Source organism: Cyanistes caeruleus, chromosome 1 (genome assembly GCF_971803275.1).
Source record: "Cyanistes caeruleus chromosome 1, bCyaCae1.hap1.1, whole genome shotgun sequence".
In the NCBI taxonomy this organism is placed as follows: Eukaryota; Metazoa; Chordata; class Aves; order Passeriformes; family Paridae; genus Cyanistes; species Cyanistes caeruleus.
The window spans coordinates 136,693,361-136,709,068 of NC_141701.1; the positions used below are offsets into that span (position 1 = coordinate 136,693,361).

Consider the following 15,708-nt stretch of genomic DNA (forward strand, 5'->3'; position numbering starts at 1 on the left):
CGTCCCTGGGTGGGCTCGAACCACCAACCTTTCAGTTAACAGCCGAACGCGCTCTCCGATTGCGCCACAGAGACTGATGGGTTGCACTTCCCAGAGGAGCTGAATTCCTGACTGTTCAATAAGTGCTGCTGGTGCTGCCTGCGTGTGCTGAACAGTGACAGAGCGATACTGCAGGCACACGGCTGCAGCAAACCTAACGTGCTGTTGTGTCAGAATACAGGGGGAAGAAATGCTGTTACCTCCTGTGGGGAGTGAAAGATGAGATTCTTTTGAAGTAGCTGTTCCTCACTGCTTACCTCTCTCAGGAGAGGAGGTCTTGGGGTGGTGTCATGCAATTTGCTAGTGGTTCAACAGCACTGTTTCTTGTGCTTTCTGTCCTTCTGGAAATTTAGCCATAAGAAGTCTGAAAACCTATGTGGCTTGTTAATTGTATGTTAATGCAATTAAAGCAAAACGTGTGCTTCAGAACATGGATTGTGAGACATCAAACTTACTGACTGCAGAATTCTTAATGCAGCTGGGAATTGGGGTGAGAGAGCTGGTGGGCAGGTCTTAATGAACAGGGAAGATTTCATGGTGAAACTTGCATTTTTAAGCTTCATACTGTGAAGAAACAAGATGTTATCAATGCTAGTGGGCATATGCATTTTTTACTGTCAGTTGTCAGCCAGGAAAAGGTGGAGCCACCTGCTCTGTGTGCCCTTGTGTATTGCTGGAAACAAAAGGATATGAACTACTGAGATACATGACAGGAGCTGAGTTCTGTTCAGCTAGTGAATCTGTACCTTGTTTGTCTAGTTTTCTGCCAGAACAAAATTGTTTTAGTATTCCAACCTTTTTGTTGTTGTTCATTTGGTGGAGGAAATACAGCAAAAGGATGGCTTGAGAATGGTTAAATTGCTTTTGAAAGTTAGGAAGCTTGATCTCTACAGGGCTGTGTTTGGAGTGCTGCTGAAAGCATTGCTGGTGAAGTTCTCTTGTCACTGAACTGCAAAAGCATAGGAAGATGTGTAAACTGTAGAAGGGATTGGAGCAATTTTCTTGTTGAGAGATAGGAACTATTAGGTGGAGAAAAATGTGCTCTCAGTAGCAGCTGTAGATAGCCTTTCCTACCAGGGGGTATGACAGCAAGCCTCTCCCTCTCCTCTCCCTCTCCTCTGGCAGTCTACACCATGTGCCTCAAAGCTGTGGGGCAGGTCTGTCCCACAGTGTGCACTGGGGTCTTACTGCTCCAGCTGCCACCCTCAGGGGCTAAAGTGTTGGTACTTGGTTCCTGTCTGCCCTACACACTGGGTTACTGCCCTGCACTGCCAGGATCCCTCATATAAGACAAGCGTGGAGATCCAGGTTGCATCTTGAGCTGGATTTGGAGGGTTTGGATTTGGAGCTGGGCTCTATGGATCTGGGATGGCCTGTGTTAAATGTTAAGAGAATCCACTCCTTTTTGCCTCCCCTATCCCCCAACGGCTTGCAAGTCAGATGGACAAAAAGGTCCCTTTTCTGGAGTACACCATTGCTCAAGTGCATGTGTACATTGTATGAAAAATGTTACCTAATAATGTATAAAATAACTTTCAGATGTGAGAGTTTGTGTGTGTTCTCATGCTCTGTAACTTCCGCCTCCCTTGCAGCCTCTACTGTAGGCTTTGCAAGGGTTGGATGGGTTTGCCACCGAGCAGAACTCTTTCCTCCAGAGCTTTTATCTCTTCAATGACCTATTGAAAAACTCTCCCTTTGCCTGTGCACAACGGATTTCTATCAAATCTCGTAATCTGTTTTCACCTTATGGTGCAATTTACTTTTATCCCAAAACAGCTCTCCAAATTTGCCAAAGAAAACACTGGGCACTATAGAAAGACTGTTTTAAATGAAAGTGTTTGGAGGAATCTGTTAGGAAAATAAAAAACGTATAAGAAAAGAAAAAAAGGCAATGTGTTTTTTATAGATGTGTTTAAAAAATCTTTTATGCTCTGATTAACGGACCCTTAAAACCACAGTCCCTTTTCTTAATTTTATGTCCCTTTTCCTAAAAAATTTCCTGAAATTTTATGTCTATCAATTAATAAAGGACCATGAAAGTGCTGGAATTTTTATTTAAAAGCCAATGTGAACATCAGAAGATCTTTTCAGGCATAACTGAGAAATGCTGCTATATGAGACTTGCCAAACTGATACAAAAGCAAGGTATTTGTCTTGGGCACCTGCAGTTGGCCCTCTCCAAATCTTGAGTTCTCCATAATCATTAGTCCTCTGCAGTGCATAGAGGCTTGCAAAGGCAGTGCAAGATGAGTCTTGATTGCTGTAAAATAAACCCCTTTTGGGTTTTTGGGCACAAATTACTTGTGTAAAATCTTAGGACATAGAAACCTGCAGCTTGAACAAGCATACCTGAGTTCTCACTTAGCGTCCTTGATGCCAACCACTTATTTCCCCCTACTTCAGTAGTTGTAGCTTTCCTGTAATAGTTCTATATAGTGCTCTATATAAATTTCATTTAGTTGCATATGGGGAAATAGGGATTATGGCCATTGTGTTGTAGGAGCCTTGATTGCATACTACCCAAATCTAGCTAATACAGTTTAATAGGGTTGTTGCATTGTAGCTTTTCACACTCAGTAGGAATTTTTTAACATCTTCCCTGGTTACTAGTGAGTTAAAAAGTCTTTCATGAGGAGGAAGAGGAAAAAGAAGAGCTCAGGTCAGATAAAATGAAGGTGTTTGACCAGTGACTGTATTTTACGGGTTGGTGCAAGCTCCAGGAAGGCTGGGGAAGCTCAGGTTTGCTGGTAGAGTGTCAGTGATAGCTGCTTTGGGAGGGGCAAGGAGGACACTTGGCTTCTCTCATACTGGTCATACTTCTTTCAAAAATATTTATGACTTTTGAAATCTAATGATTTACATGTTCAAGCTGAATATCGTGTCCTAAGTCATGACAAGAGAGCTGAACTTGCATGAGCCCTGTGTTCATACAAATGCAGTATCTTGGCCTTGCTGAACACTCCCCTTTCACAGGCAGTCCTTATCTGAAAACTTGTTTTCCTATAAAGCATAATATGGAAACTTGTAGGAATTTCCTTTCAGAAAAAAACAAAAGCAAAATCTCTCAGCAAATCTCTCTGGTGTTCTGCAAATGCATCTCTTTGTGACTTACAGGTGGAGAAATGGAACCTTTGTGCTGGCTTCAGGCTTAAACTGAATTTATTTCAGCACTTTAAAAGTCACACCTTTAGTTAAGCTGGCGGTGTAGAGAAGTCCACAGATGGAACACACTAAATGACTGCCTGAAAGCTGGGCAAAATTGATGACTATCCTGTAGGGGCTGAATGGCTCCAGCTGGCTTTTGTTTTATCTTACAAGAAACCTCTGTCAGAGGCAGTGTCAGGATTAACAGCCCGGCTGGTTTGTTCCCTTTCTTGGAAAACTACTCCATTTGACTTCCTGGATGCTGTGAAAGTTACTGTAAAACCAGAGGTGAAAAAGTTACTTCCCCAAAGAATACTTCATCACAATAGGCAGATTTTTTGCAAGGCAAGGAAGTACTTTAAAAAAAAAACCAACAAAGTTATTACAGAGTAGACCAAGGAAGGTGAAGAAGTGCAGGAAAGGAGGAAGAGCAGAATGGGTTTTGCACCGAGTGCTTTACAAGTTGTCTTCCATAAGATGGCAGCAGCTTATTTCATGAACTGGACTGGGAGACTGATTTGCTGAAAGCTCTACAAAATGCATTCAGTCTAAGGCTTTAATTCTATTCTCTTGGTACACATCCCTTATGATTGTCCTGGTCTAGATCAGTTGTGAACCTTACTTTATGTACCAAATTGTTTTCTGTTGTTTGGTACAGAGGCCACTCTATTTCATTTTTTTCTAAATACAGGCACAGATGCTTTTGCATTTGTAGGGGTTTAGTGTGCATGATGTGGGGAGAGTGACAGGGTTGTCTCACCTATTTTGATGTTTTATAAGTGTTTCACTTTGTGTGACTACTTTGTTAATAATTGCCCAAAACTACTTGAGTTCTGTGAACAGAAAAGGTAGAAAAAGTTGGGATTTTTCTCTCCTCAAATAATTTGACCTCAGTTTCATGATACAATTGTTTTCAGTGGAACCAAGACACTAATTTTATTTTAAAGAGGTAGACTGTGGGAAGAGGGGATTTCCCCTCCCCCTCCAACAGAAAACAGTGGAAGGAAAAACATATGGGAAGAACTATTTTCTGAAGTCTTATGACAGAAAGGATTTTATATTTCAGCTATTTCACTTTCCCTTCTCAAGGTTTTCCACATTTTCAGTGACACCCACAGTGGCGTGTGCAATACATTTGTGCAGTTTGACTGTCTTCCGTTCTTTCATGCATCTTTTCCCTGCAGACGAGCATCAGACACTTACCCTGTTAGTACCAAGTACTGAACAGTCATAAACTGCTGTGATAGCCACTGATAGAATGTTTTATTTAAGTACAAATTATCAATAATCTTCTCAGAGTTTGTGTTTGATCTGAGTAGTTGGATAACATGGGAGGAGCGAAAGCAGCCTGTTTTTGCTTTCCCTGGTGCTTACACTTACTGGCTAATGTTAGTCATCTGTTTTGGTTTCCTGTGGCCTATTAGTATCCAATCTATCAAGTGCTCAGGAGCCACAGTAGCAAAGTTGTAAACTTGAAGACTCAATGCACAAGACACTGTGGTGTTGGCCTTCTGTTAATTATTAAATTAAACTGTTTAAGTTCTGTGATTCTGATTTTTGGTGTTGATGTACTGTTGCAGCCCTAATGGGGTGTACCAGAAGTCAGTTCTGACATTGTCCTCAAGTGATGACCCCAGGGCTGGATCTTGTCTGGAGCTGAGTGGGCCAAACACAGCAAGTGTGAGCAGTTTCTACAGATGTGCTGGGAAAGGGATGTGCCCAAATTACTAATGGCAGGAGTCCAACAGTTTCAGTCCCGAAGGAGAATTAGTGTGTTTAGAGGCCAGGAGCATCTCTCTCTTAACTGTTGAACCTGATTTTCTACTGGAAACATCAACAGAGGAATTGCTTTAGCATTTTCTTCCTTTCTCTGAACTCTGCCCCAGCTTGAACTAGGAAAAGAAGGACTTTGAACTCACAAATTTTGGCCAGTGAAGTTTAAATTCTTCAAAGAAGTTATGCTTGGCAAGAAATGCAGTATTTTAAGGGGTCATTTCATTGTTACTGGTGTGCAGTGCGTGTGTTGCCTGATTTATACCAAGGAGACTCCTGGAATGTGTGTCCTGGTGACTTCTTTCTTTCTTTCCAATTAACTTTAAAGAAATGAGAGATGAAAGCAAATTGTTTGAATAATATTTGAAATGTATTTTTTCTAGACAGGTTCACATTCTTTTCCAGAGTCCAGTTTCTTCCACTTTTGGAATGGAGTCTTTTACACCTCAGATTATTTGTCTTGTGATGGCATCCAGAGACTCTGGTCAGGACGGCTCCAGAGGGCTTGGGGAAACAAAATGGGTGAAATGAAAAGTAATGAGAGCAGTTTGGAGTGTATGCAGAGTTGGCTTGTGGCACTGAGCACAGGAACAGATCAACACAGAGATGGAGCCTGGACAGGGAGGACCAAGTACAAAGTAAAATGCCTGGTTTATTCAGTTTAGGTGGAGTGAATGAGGCTGAGAGGGCTGGCCCAATGTGTAGCTGGGTGTTAGCTTAAGGATGGGGCTTTTTGTGGCCACATACTGTACCTTTGCTTTTCTTTCCTGCAAAGTTTTGTTACAGAACAAATTAATGGCAATAATTTTGGTTAGTAACTAATTCCTTGGAGCAAATATCTTTAAGTCAATTGAGTATCAGATGTTGTCACATATTACTTTGTTTTGGTGTTTAGCCACAAATAACTCATGGCAGTGTTTGTATTATAATACACCATAATTTACTTTAAGCAAGCATGTAATTCCTAAGAGACAGAGTGGCATTGGGCTTATGTGTTCTTTGGTCTGCTGTATATCAAATCCAACACAATGGGTGCAGCTGATTGATTTAATGTCATCCTGAAAGAATTCACACAGGCTGCTGAAAAAGAAAACAGGCCATGGAAATAAATTCTAACTAAATGTGTCCTTGAGTATAGGGCTGCAATGCACACAGACTGTGTATATGCTATTGCCTGCTGAACTTTTTCAACTGTCCTGAAGCCTTAACCTCCTCTGGAATAAGAGAAAAAAAGGCAACCCAGTAGAGTAAATACCACTAAACAATAAATTCTGTGAAATGCTCCTTTCATGTGAGACACGTGGAAGTTCAGGATTCCAGTGGAGTTCAGGAGAAATGTGAGATTCATACCAAGCATGAAGGTATTCTGTTTATTGGCACAATAGTTTAAGTAAGAGTGAGAAATCCAATAAATCTGTTAAAATCTTTTTTCTAGATGGAGGTAACTTTTGGGGAGTTTTCAAGTCTGCTGTATATCAAAGCAGTTTGCTAGTTCACCGTCTGTTCATGGGCTGGGTGGCCAAAAGGGTCATGGAGCTGGTCAATAGGTTTAAGATAGGTTGGCCTGCAGTGGTATACACCAGAGCTGACAATTGGTACAAATATACCTGTTCCTCTTGTTGGAGTCTGAGATACAGAGTGTGTGCCCTTGTTAATAATACTTAGTTCTAGGATCCAAAGAAACACTGAATTTCTCATAGCATGAAATTCATGAGCATGTTTTCATGGTGATACATGAGAACAAATGTCAAAGTTAGATAGAAAATGTCTAAGTGTGTAGATTAGAAAGTTTCTTAAATCACTGGGTGAAAAAGTAGTTTAGAGAGCAAAAGACAAGATGGAGGATTTAGGGTGTTGTCTCTTGTCTTTCTTCTTGCTTCTTAATGTTCTTCTCCTAGGGGTTTTTGGGTAGTAGTAGGTGACTGGATAAAAAATGCTGCAGTGCAGCACACAGGTGTTGGGTCATTGGGTCACTAAAAAAAATAATTTAGTTAGCTTCTGTTAATTGGGTAAATGGACATATAAAAGACCTTGGAAAGAATCTTTGTTAGCCATTTTACCCCCTTCTATCATAGTGCACATAGCTCCTTGTACCCTGTAATGCTGATAAGAAAAGAATAAATAATTGAGACCGAACAAGAGAAAACTGCCTCTCTCTCATCAATCTTCAGTTCAAAGGGAAAAAAACCTAACCCAAAAGTCCTTAACACCTCTGACCAGATTCTGGCATGACACTACCACCAGGTGTTGGTTTGTGTTACAGAAAAACTGATAGAAATTCAGTGTTTTGCTTGATAAGCCCAGTTGTCTGGGAAACACATAAAGGGTTGATCCTTGTTCCATTAAAGTAGAGGTGCCATTGCACCACTTCCAGAAAACTGACTTTGTTTTTATTTTGGAGAGGTCGTGTTTCTAAAGTGTCAGTATTCAACTGAGAGAAGCTATTTACTTTTTATTTACTAGACAAACCATGTGATTCCTTTCATTAGAATGTTCATTAATTCTGCTCTGTTTTGACTGTGTCAGAAACCTACTAAAAAGTTTTCAGAAAAACTCCATGCCAGATATTTCAATGTACTTTAGATGATTTATTTTGTTCTATTTCTAGCTTATTATATTTAAAATTATACTTGAATGCATTCCTGAACATCGGCCTAAATAAATCATTTTTATTTCAAAAACAATGGAAGTAACTTCACTCAATACACCGAAGGATATCGCTGAGCAAGTGTAATGCTTGCTACATGGCTTTGTATGCTGCTCTTGAAATAGCACCTATGGCAATTCTAAATCCCATTTTTCTGGTACAATTGTCCCCAGTGCTGCAATAGGACCTGCCTGTTAGGAAGCTTGCAGCTCTTGAATCCCACTGAGCTCTGGGGGGCTTTGTGTCATCTTGAGGATCTGTACCAGGGTGAACTTTGCTGCAAAGTGCAGGCTGCAGTGTTGAAAATGGAGCAACAAGATGGGGTTGAGAAAATACGAAAATAGGAGTCCTCTTGTAGCATCTCCTGCCCAGGAGGATCTTTAGGGCTGCAAGGGTTTAAGCAGATTGTATTTCCTAGTCTCCTAGTGTTTAATTAAAAGATGGTTAGAAGTGGACTAAAGAGGCAAAACAAACAGAAATTTTCCTTACTCTGATGGGTTGGTGCAGCTTGATGTCATTTACCCTAGCGTGCCTGTTCTTGGTACCAATAAAATGTGTACCAGTAAGAAGCCAATTTATGTACCAGAAATGACTACATGTGTTACATAATTAGAATACCTGCCCCAACTGCTGAAACCTATCGCTGCTGGGCCTGCTTTTAATCTAGCATCATCTCTTCAGTTTACAGGATGAAATGTAGCTGGGGAGCCTTATGAGAACCAGATGGGAAGCCTGGCTGGAGGGCTGCTGGGGATGGAGACTACCTTGCCCCACTCTGAGCCAAGTGTACTGTGTGCCTTCGAATGATACCTTAATCCATGATAAAGACAGACAGCTCACTTTTCCAAAATCAAAACCATATTCATCAATAGTAGCCTCTTTCCAACACAGTACAGGCTACTGCTCTGAGAGATGCTGTCTGGAACAGCTTGATACAGGCAGAACAAGATGACTACACATGGATAAGATAAAATCATTCAGCTACCTAATAAATAAAGTTGAAAGATGTTCTAAGATGATACAAATTCAAGTACTAACTTGATTTATTTTCCCAGAGGGATGTTTGCCCCACCTTTCAGTCACTGAATCCTGATTTATGGTGCATTTTTTTAGGCTTGATCTGCCCTCCCCCCCCCCTTTTTTTTTTAAGAAAGAAAACCTTTAAAATATAGTTAGTTGACCTAGTGCTCTCTGTCCAGCTAGCTTCTTACTGCTTAAATTAATACAACTCGTTCAAAACTGTTGTTGAATGGATGGGTTTTTAAATCAGCAAGGGTTTCGTTTTGGTAACTAAATGTTATTCCTATGTGGTAGAATACCAGTAGAACTAAAGTCAATAAACTCTAAAGGCCAATATATTAAAGAATTTTTATGCAGCATGATTTTCCTCTTGCCATTGAGGGAAAAGATTGTATTTTACACAGGAACTGAGATGTTTCCCTTTCTGTGGTCCTGTGTGGTTTTAGCTAAAGCAGCAACTAAGAGAAATAGGAGTTTCATAAAGAAAGCCTTGTTGATGATTATAGAGTGGTTGTAAGCATATGTTCATAGCCTTTATTTTTCTTGTTCAGAATTTTATTATGGATCTTTAAGTTTCAAATGACTCTTGATATTTTGCATGTGTGAGACTGATTCTAGGTAAATAAACATAGCTTAATATTTTGAGACAATACTTCAAATATGTATTTTCAGGGATGTGTTCTTTGTTCGACCACATATAACTCCTATAAATCTATAAACTATTTTAAGCCAGATTCTCAGATTGTAAATAGGATAAGATGGAGCTAGAGGGAGAAATAAATACTTTTTCCAATTAACAGTTCTAGTTTTATCAAATTGCCCATACATGGCACAGGTATAAATTATGAATTGGTTGTTCAAGGTTTTCATCATGGTTGAAGTTAAAAAAATTAACCACAAAGATGTAAGACATTGTATTCATTTGCTAAATCAGGGGCTATATTTATATTTGCAGAAGTAAGAATCTTTGACAGCCATCTTTTGAACAGCATGATGTGTTTATCATCTACATATTCCATCAGGAGGAAAAATTGATTGAGGAAAATGTGAAACTTAGTTTACCAAGTTCTGTCTACAAAGATAAAATACTTCCTTGGCTAGGATTCTGGCTGTTACTTTTTAAATATCTCTTGAACTCCAATGGTGAGTTTTTTTATAGCCCTGCACATATGAACAACTTAGTGGTACAAGTAACCTTCAAAAGTAAGGCATTCATTGATCTGGAAGAAAAATTTTAAGTAACCTCTCTTCTTTCCAGGTGTTGTTCTCCTCTGGCAAACAGTTTGTATTAAACTCACAGTGTCCTCGACACTAAGGCAGTGATTGATGCAGCCAGTACACTGTGTTATATACCACAGTACTTGAACCATCGTGTGTTGTGAATTATTTTCACAAACCACTGATTCAAAAGGCTGTGGACTTCAGAACAGCATGTTTTGAAACTTTGAAGGCTTAACAAAAGACACTCAGTCCACCAGAAGAATGAGTCTAATGGGCACAGTTTATAGTGCTGCTGCATTGGGTGGATATCCAATATAAGAATCATAGTTCTGTCTTTGCTGTAATTTATTATGTCCACATTTTGCTGGAACTAGTAGCAAAATTAATCATATCAGTCCTTTTTCTTTGTTTTTTTTTTTTTAATTTTTTTTTAAATTTTTTTTTTGTACATTTAAAAGGTTAAGATTTCAGAGAGCTGGGCCTTAAGTTGTATTCCTTCTGTTTTGAACTGGTAATGTCTCCATTTGCATATGACACCATGAATTTCTTTGATTTATTATTTTAGTCAAGGAATAAGAAAAACATTCAAAGCCTACTCTAGGTTCTGACAAATAAAATTACTGATTTCTTACATCTGAAAAGCCAAGTACCCATCGTCTGACTGGCTCAGATTTGTCTAACTGTGAAGGTGTTAGACTGCTCCTTGTTCATGCTTCATTTGAGATTCCAACCATTTAAAGAATGTTATCCTACTAGTATATACAATCCATTTATTTTATTGCACATACTTTGCTATTTAATGCCACACAGAGTTTTCAAGGTGGCTTAGATTAAGTAAAAGGGCAGCGTCAATTATTAACATCTACAACTTAAACCAGACCTGATAGAGTAAAGGGGAAAACATTAATCACAAGATGCCAGTGTGCCAACAGCGGAACTTGCCTTTGCATGGTAAGACAAATCCTGCAGGCTGGTAGAGCCTGGTTTTGGTCTGACTCCTCAGGATGCCTTGAGCAGCAATTGGCCTTCTGGAGCTGCTGCACTGAGAAGGGTGGAGGACAGCCCTGACCCAGACCCAGTGATGGACAGCAGGAAGGGAGGGACAGATCCATGACATCGGATCTAACATGGGGAAGAGGCACAGCCTTGGGAGCAAGTTACTCTTAAACCTGAGACAGTGCAGAAAGGGGAGCTGTGAATTACATCAGCTGTGGAGACTCACAGGCCCAAGAGCTAAAAATGGCCTGTTTTTTTTATTTGTAGCTGTACTGCCTGTGCCTCAAAGATATGTTTTGCATGGCTTAAGGCAATGCTGAAAGTGGGAGGTGCTGAGGACATGAGTTAAGTCTCTTCTCCATCTGAGTCAATGTTCTCTGCCTGTCATTTGCTTCATATACAATATGAATATTTCAGTACAAAGAACCCAGTTAGAGTGTATTGTTCCACAAAGAAGAAAGCTAAGTTTTCCATTATCTAATCAACATTTCCTGAAGAGCTGCCAGTGTCTTCTGAGCAGAGTCATGACGTTTCTGCAAGAAATCATGCCATTACTGTCCTTAAACTTTCCCTGGACAAATGTCCTCTCTCCTGACAAGTGGCATTTCAAACAGGAATATAAGCATTTAAGGCAAGGACAGTGTGTTCTACAAAGCACATTCTTGCTGTTCTGCAGGAAATAATCTCTGAGTTACTTGTGATGATAATTTTGGGGGATTTCATAATGCCTCAGTACATATGCCAGAATCCTGGATTTTGACCAAGAGGGTGTTATAAATAATAAACATCAGTAACATTGCCATCCACTGTAGCTAACTACCGTCTTGCATGCAGATTACTTTGTGCATTTGTATTGCTCCCAGACATATACAAAGTTTAGATTTCTCTTGAAAACACTTGGTGTTTTGGTAACTAACTAAATGAAGAAACATATCATCTTTCAGGAACTGACAGAACAGCATCTATTTCTCATTAACCTCTTTGTCTCTCTCCACCCTTTGGCTCCCACCATAATTGAAGACAACTGCTCTGGTCACTCAGCTCAGCATGTGCGAGATGAAGTTGTACATCTTCCAGACATAGGCACCCAGTTGCCAGCACTTTTCTTACCCTTTGGTATGCTTTGGGCCTCTGCTTTGGCCTCAGAGACATCTACCTGTCTCCAAGTCTGCTGCTGATGCTCTTTTAATAATGGTGCATAGTACTGGATTCCTGAGTTGCTCTCTGTCATAGTATGGAAAAGAATGGGGAATGCTGTGAGAGACAATTTCATTGAGCTAACAGTATGCCCAATTTATTTGCAAGTATATCCAGAGCAATCTAATTATTTCAGAGCTCATGTTAAACTTTCTTCTGTGGCAAAGGTGCAAGCAGGGGAGTTCTCTCTGCCATCATGCCACGGGTCAGAGTACCTGCATATTTCTGTAACAGCAGCAGTTGATTTTCTGTTTTAAGTAGGATGATATTACCAGAAAATTGTTATTGTTAACATTTGCATAGAGCAGGTTAGCTCTTTTAAGTGGCTTCATGCCACCAAGTAGGAATGTAACCACAATATGGCAGTTGGTCCACAGAGAGGAAAAATAACCCTTCAAACCCCTGGCACCAGTTCCACATTAGAGCTAAATTACTGTAGCAGATTGAAATGACAAGACTTGCATTTTTAAATGAGCATGTAAACAAATCATGTGCCCAGACTGGCATGGGACAGGAATCCTTATTTGCACATATGCCTTGGGACTTGTATACACACACAAAAACAATTAAAAAATAATCAGGCAAAGAATACATAATGCAAGACTGGAGGAATGAGTTTAATATTCTTACATGGGTGGTGTGCAAGAAGACCTAGGCAGACTTTCCAGAGTATCCAGTGTTTTCTCTAACAAGTAATACCAGGACAGCTCACCACAAATGCCCAAGGAAACCTGTTATGACATGTATAAATAGTATATATATAGAATTTATATATAGAGTCTGCCTAGTCTAGAATATTTATGCATAAATATACTCTAGAATAGAGACCTCTTAATTGACTTCTTTAGTTTTGTAGGTGCAATGCAAGAGACTAGATAGTCTGCATTCATCAGGCAGGTCCTTTCCTCTCTCAGCAGGTGGAAAACAAGTTGTCAGTTTGTCCTGGACTCAGCAGAGCAAGTCATCAGTTGAAACATTTCTTGTTGCTCTCCATTTCAGGTGGAGTAGGATTGCTTTTTGAACAGCTCTTTAGGGGGCTGTTAAGTGCAGGCAGCCCCATTGTGCTGTCCCATGTGCTTGGTGAGAGGAGCAGGGTAACCTCAGTGAGGCTGAGAGTGGCTGGGCTTTGTCAGCCCAGCTGGGGCCATGGTATCCTGCTACACACTGGGAAAGGTTCTTCTTGACTAGCACATTCATTTACATTTGTAAAATTATTCTGTTTTGCCAGCTGTGACTAAAACACATATTTGAGTGGTGGAGACCTGGGTGTCCTGGAGCACAGGGGGTGTGGTGGGGCACAGTGACAGCTGAGGTTGGATGATCAAAGGGCTGAGCCTGGCACTGGTGCCCTGCTGCCACCACAGCCAGGCTCAGCTGCAGTGGGTGTAGCAGTTATTTGGGCTGCGAGGCCACTGCTGGAGCTGGCTGTATAGCAGCCCCAAATACTAATTAGTGCCTTAGAGGTAGTTTCAGACTGTCTTATTTCCACTCTGATTTCATACAATCGTTTTATATATCTGAAACTTTGATAATTGGCCAGGTTGAAAGCCCAGTTTAAGGTGAAATCCATGTATTTCTCAGTATAAAGATTGCATTTAAATAGTTCACTAGCATCATGCTGTCTGATACCATTATGCTTTATTGTTATAGTACCTGACTTTCAAATATGATGACACTGAAGTAACAGTTCATGTGAGCTAGTAGAAAACTATGAATAGGGAATGGGAGTTTCATAGAAAATTATAAATAGGGAATGGGAGCTCCATCAATCTGTGTCTAAGCTCAGATAAAGTGACTGACACTGATCCAAAGGCCTTTCAGCTGAGCAAATTCAAGACTTGTACTCAGCCACTCAAACCCAGCATATGTCTCATATTTATGCCTTTTATTTTTCTATTTTGGACAAAGCTGAACAGAAATATTTTGCTATTTTGCACAGGTTAAGTGTATATGCATATTTTCACTTCCAGCCCAATTGCTGCCAGTGTTACAATGCACCTAATAATAAATTTTAAAAGCAAAAAACCACAAACAAACAAAAAAACCTCTTCCCCATCCCTGTCCCAAACCACATAAAATGTCATGGGGTGGCTTTTCCAATAACATCTTGAACTTGTAATTCTGCATATTGTCTCTGAGCCATTAATGAAACCCATATTGCAGGGATGGCCCTGAAGTAATGGAGGCAGAAGAAAGCAGATGTATTTCCTATCCTCTGGCTCTGTGTTTTACATTATGTTCTCTCTTATTTTTGTTTTGGGGTATATTTTCTGGAGCAAACAACCTTCCTGGGGATGGTCTGCTGCAGAGACCAGACTGAATGCCTATTGCTGGCTCTCCAAGGGGTGCCAGATGTGAGACTTTAACCTGTTAAGCAAAGCACCAAGGTGCTCGTAAAGGAGGAGCAGCATTTTCTGGGGGTGAAAGTTCTGGCACAAATATTTGATTGAATGACTGTGAGCATTGTTACTGAAAAACCAACCCAACCAGCATGATACTGCCAGAGTTAGCCTAATGATCCCAGCTCTTTACATAGCTGATGATCACTACAGGTTTATTCCCTCTCAAAATGGCACATTGGAATAATATTAGCTAACTGTCTGTAGCCCGGCTGGAGCGTCTCCTTCCAGACACGTAATTGGTACTGTCACCTCTCATGCTGTATGGTATGCAAAGCTGATGCCTATGAATTTTGCCCATATGTTTTTTAAGTGCACTGGAGGCAGTCAGCCTTGAATTCTGAACAAATAGTGATGGGTCAATTAATAACAGACTGAAAAAGCACGAAATGAAAGTGTGTTAGAGTGCATACATTAGCAAGATGGTTTTTCAACAAGCTGTCAGACAGCATATGTAAGAAAAGTAAAGCTACTATGGCAGAGACTAAGAGGTTGCACTTAGATAACTAAAGCACAACCCATCTTTGATCAGGTTTGCAAAACTGGATTCACTTTGCTTTTTCCTTACTTCACGCAATTTGTGTCTATCTATAGACATTGTAGTGGAGCAGAGGGTTGAAACTCACATGGACAAAAGAGCTCCAGAGAAGGGTTTAATCCCCTTCAGATTTCTATAATATGCAAACAAGTCTTCCCCCTAATGAATGACTACAAAACTGAAAAAAATTATCAAACACTGGATACACTTTAAAAGAATCAAAATAATATAGGCACATCACTTCTTGGGTTATTGGCTCCCTAGTGCCAATATTTTTGGCAATATTTCTCCCAAAATAGTCTCTGCACATTGGTAATGCAAAATGTTTTACTTCACATTAATGTAAGAGTGTTTATTTATGCATCTTCTTTTCCAATAAAAGCTGTGCATCATGCAGAATGACAGCAGTGCACTGAATTGCAAGGTCACGCTATAGATCTTACTCACTCTGCCAAACACCCAGTAAGGAATTTTGGAGTAAGCTGTAATAAGGGGCTGAGCAGTGAGCAGAGCCAGAAACAATACAGGTTAAAAAAATGTTTGGTTTATTTAGTGAAAGAAGAAAGAGTTTGACTTATTAGGAAGGCTTTTCCTACTGTATTCATTCTGGGTCCAGGTCCTGGAAAGAAAGCTTGGGATGGAACTTCCTGAAGCTGACCCTAATCTGTCCTCAGAGCCTCATGCATCTTCTGCTAAACTGAGGGGTATGGGGTGTGTTTGAAGATCTAACCAGC

The 15,708-nt window shown here is 40.2% G+C and overlaps 1 non-coding gene across 1 annotated transcript; it reads right to left on the reverse strand.

The window, feature by feature from the left end:
* Positions 1-74, reverse strand: TRNAN-GUU (transfer RNA asparagine (anticodon GUU)). The gene has a single exon. It is a non-coding gene; the product is annotated as a tRNA-Asn (tRNA).
* Between the last annotated feature and the right edge of the window lie 15,634 nt (positions 75-15,708).